The sequence below is a fragment of the Mizuhopecten yessoensis genome, unplaced genomic scaffold (assembly GCF_002113885.1).
Source record: "Mizuhopecten yessoensis strain PY_sf001 unplaced genomic scaffold, ASM211388v2 scaffold10621, whole genome shotgun sequence".
Taxonomy (NCBI): Eukaryota; Metazoa; Mollusca; class Bivalvia; order Pectinida; family Pectinidae; genus Mizuhopecten; species Mizuhopecten yessoensis.
In genome coordinates, this window is record NW_018408638.1 from 82,606 (window position 1) to 87,778 (window position 5,173).

Consider the following 5,173-nt stretch of genomic DNA (forward strand, 5'->3'; position numbering starts at 1 on the left):
TATAAAAATGTGCTGCAATTTTCTCTGATATCTTTCACAAATGATATTACGTATGGTGGCATATTTCTGCCATCGAGTTGTCGACTTACGACATAAATGTCATCTGACTGAATGGGATTTAATATCTCCGCAACAGCTTACTTCGAGTGACGACGGTGTCTACAGATGACGGGGCCACACAGCTTCCAATGCCATTTGACGACAATGTCTACAGATAATGGGGCCACACAACTTTCAAGGCCGTTTGACGACGGTGTCTACAGATGATGGGGCCACACAACTGCCAAGATCGTATGAAGACGGTGTCTACAGATGATGGGGCCACACAACTGCCAAGAACTTATGAAGACGGTGTCTACAGATGATGGGGACACACAGCTGCCAAGATCGTATGACGACGGTGTCTTCAGATGATGAGGCCCCACAGCTGCCAAGATCGTATGACGACGGTTTCTACAGATGCAGGGGATACACAACCGCCAAGACCGTATAAAGACGGTGTCTACAGATGATGGGGACACACTATCGCCAAGACTGTATGAGGACGGTGTCTACAGATGATGGGGACACACTATCGCCAAAACCATATGACAACGGTGTCTACAGATGATGGGGACACTCAACCGCCAAAACCATATGACAACGGTGTCTACAGACGACGGGGACACTCAACCGCCAAAACCATATGACAACGGTGTCTACAGACGATGGGGACACACAATCGCCAAGACCGTTTGAGGACGGTGTTTACAGATGAAGGGGACACACAACCGCCAAGACTGTATGAGGACGGTGTCTTCAGATGATGGGGACACACTATCGCCAAGACTGTATGAGGACGGTGTCTACAGATGATGGGGACACACTATCGCCAAGATCGTATGACGATGATGGGGACATACAACCGCCATGACCGTTTGGTGACGGTGTCTACAGATGACACTTTAGCAATAGCTTACGTCATATAAGGAAAGTGTGAACTCATACTGAGGTCACATCACCTTAGACCATATCAAAGTGATTTTTTACATGATGAGTGAAACACGGTAGATATAGAATTATAAAAATAAGTTCAAACAACAGTAAAAGTTATTCCGACACTTTTATAACTTTATTTTTCCGTGATTCTGATAAGCAGTTTTGGAAAGGATAAACATAAAAAGGGTCAGATTAGAATTATCCAAATGAATTCTATCAAAAGTGAATTATCTCAAGGTCGCATTTTTATAATCAGACCTACACTCATTCAGATATGTATTAATGGTATCTTCCTATGCAAGTATTAAATAATGCATTATGTATTGCAAGCGCACAAACGCGTGTAGACAGCTATCTTGTGATGACACAGTAATAGATGACAAGGCCCCAGTACTCACGTAAACATTCCCAATCATCAACAATAATCTACGTCTGTTATTTTATTGCATGATTGATGATTTGGAATGTTTACGTGAGTAATGGGGCATTGTCATCTATTACTGTGTTGTTGAACAAAGATATACATATCATTGGATCGGTCTATCATCATTCACATACCGCATCAAAGTATATACGTTTATGTGCACACCGGCATTTTACAACGACTACTGTGTACACGTGATGTGTATACCGGCATGATACAACGACTGCTGTGTACAAGTGATGTGTATACCGGCATGTTGCAACGACTGCCGTGAACACATGATGTGTATACCAGCATGTTACAACGACTGCTGGGTACACGTGATGTGTATACCGGCATGTTACAACGACTGCCGTGTAAACGTGATGTGTATACCGGGATGATACAACGACTTCCGTGTACAAGTGATGTGTATATCGGCAGGTTGCAACGACTGCCGTGTACACGTGATGTGTATACCAGCATGGTACAACGACTGCCGAATACACGTGATGTGTATACCAGCATGATACAACGACTGCCGTTTAGACGTGATGTGTATACCAGCATGATAAAACGACTGCCGTATACACGTGATGTATATACCGGCATGATAAAACGACTGCCGTGTTCACGTGATGTGTGTACCAGCATGTTACATCGACTACTGTGTACACGTGATGTCTATACCAGCATGTTACAACGACTGCCGTGTACACGTGATGGGTATACCAGCATGTTACAACGACTGCCGAATACACGCGATGTTTATACGAGCATGTTACAGGGACTGCCGTGTACACGTGATGTGTATACCAGCATGATACAACGACTGACGTGTAGACGTGATGTGTATACCAGCATGATAAAACTACTGCCGTGCTCCCGTGATGTGTGTACCAGCATGATACAACGACTGCCGTGTACACGTGATGTGTATACCGGGATGATACAACGACTTCCGTGTACAAGTGATGTGTATATCGGCAGGTTGCAACGACTGCCGTGTACACGTGATGTGTATACCAGCATGATACAACGACTGCCGTTTAGACGTGATGTGTATACCAGCATGATAAAACGACTGCCGTATACACGTGATGTATATACCGGCATGATAAAACGACTGCCGTGTTCACGTGATGTGTGTACCAGCATGTTACATCGACTACTGTGTACACGTGATGTCTATACCAGCATGTTACAACGCTTAGTGTGAACACGTGATGTGTATACCGGCATATTACAACGACTGCCGTATACTCGTGATGTTTATACCAGCATGTTACAACGACTGCCGTATACCCGTGATGCCTATACCAGCATGTTACAACGACTGCCGTGTACACGTGATGTGTGTACCAGCATGTTACATCGACTGCTGTGTACACGTGATGTGTATACCGGCATATTACAACGACTGCCGTATACTCGTGATGTTTATACCAGCATGTTACAACGACTGCCGTAGACACGTGGTGCCTATACCAGCATGTTACAACGACTGCCGTGTACACGTGATGAGTATACCGGCATGTTACAACGACTGCTGTGTACAAGGGATGTGTATATCGGCATGTTACAACGACTGCTGTGTACAAGTGATGTGTATATCGGCATGTTGCAACGACTGCCGTGTACACGGGATGTGTATACCGGCGTGTTACAACGACTGCCGTGTACACGTGATGTGTATACCGGCATGTCACAACGACTGCCGTGTACACGTGATGTGTATACCAGCATGTTACAACGACTGCCGAATACACGTGATGTGTATACCAGCATGATACAACGACTGCCGTGTAGACGTGATGTGTATACCAGCATGATAAAACGACTGCCGTATACACGTGATGTATATCAAGTTCAAGTTCAAGTTCAAGTTCTTTATTCACCAAAAGTCTTAAGACTTATAGGTACAAAGTAATCATGATATATTGTACATGTATATATGTTATAGGAGAGTGACTATAAGCATACAAGTGCAAACTAAACAAAGAACATAATACAAAAGCACAAAAATTATAAATACGTGTAGCTAATTAATCAATTTCGCCGCTTAGTGGCTAGATATAAATATTTACCTAGATTTGACAACTCTTTGACANACGGCATGTTACAACGACTGCCGAGTAAACGTGATGTGTATACCAGCATGATACAACGACTGCCGTGTATACGTGATGTGTATACCGGCATGTTACAACGACTGCTGGGTACACGTGATGTGTATACCAGCATGATAAAACGACTGCCGTGTTCACGTAATGTGTATACCAGCATGTTACAACAAATGCTGTGTACACGTGATGTGTATACCAGCATGTGACAACGACTACCGTGTACACGTGATGTGTATACCAGCATGTTACAACGACTGCCGAATACAAGTGATTAGTATACCGGCATGTTACAACGAATGCCGTGTACACGTGATGTGTATACCAGGAGGTTTGATCGGGTTGATGGAGGACTGTGGCTGGTTTGGTCGGGCTGACGGCAGGTTTGGTCGGATTGATGGAGGTCTACGGAAGGTTTGGTCGGGTTGGTGGAGGTCTACGATATGGGGAGACTTTGTCAGGTTGGTGAAGGTCCACGGCAGGGGCAGACTTGGTCGGGTTGATGGAGGTCTACAGCAAGGGCAGACTTGGTCGGGTTGATGAAAGACTACGACAGGGCAGACTTGATCGGGTTGATGGAGGTCTACGGCAGGGGCCGACTTGGTCGGGTTGATGGAGGACTATTGCAGGTTTGGTCTGGTTGATGGAGGACTATGACAGGGCCGACTTGGTCGGGTTGATGGAGGACTACGGCAGGTTTGATCGGATTGATGGAGGTCTACGCAGGGGCAGGTTTGGTCGGGTTGATGGAGGACTATTGCAGGTTTGGTCTGGTTGATGAAGGTCTACGGCAGGGGGAGACTTGGTTGGGTTGGTGGAGGTGTACGGAGGTTTGATCGGGTTGATGGATGTCTACGGCAGGGGCAGGTTCGGTCGGGTTGATGGAGGTCTACGGCAGGGACAGGTTTGGTCGGGTTGATGGAGGACTATTGCAGGTTTGGTCTGGTTGATGAAGGTCTACGGCAGGGGGAGACTTGGTCGGGTTTGTGGAGGTCTACGGAGGTTCGATCGGATTGATGAAGGTCTACGGCAGGGGGAGACTTGGTTGGGTTGGTGGAGGTCTACGGAGGTTTGATCGGGTTGATGGAGGTCTACAGCTTCAATATTTTTGTACTCTATAGCAAAGGGCCGGTTTCCAAAACGGCCCCTTCTCTGATTCAAATNATAACATTACTGGAAACAGGCCCTTTAAATCCTCAAGAAGTAAATAGATCCCATGTAACACACACAATTCACTAACTTTTACCTAAGACATGCCACTGTTAGCACATCGATTTTGAGAGGGACGTTTTTCATTTTGAATCACTGTTGACAAATTTTCTAAGACTATCACATTGCTCACAACAAATACTTTAAAGGTGATATTCCACAATGTTTCAAGTCGATAGCAGATGCGATCAATACATACTTTGGTTCCATGATATGGATGCCGTTTGTGGATATAGTAGATACTAACTAGGACATGTAAATTACGAGTAGTTAATGGTGACTTGATACCTGCTGTACAGTTGATTTTTGACTTGTTCTAGCAAGATCTATTGCAATAATATAAATTGTGAATGCGTAGCCGATTTAAGTATCATCCAATCAGGACGTGCACAATGTACAATGTAGCTCAATGAATTTAATTTCGTGAAGTCTGTTGATGATATAGAGCTCAGAGTAACTA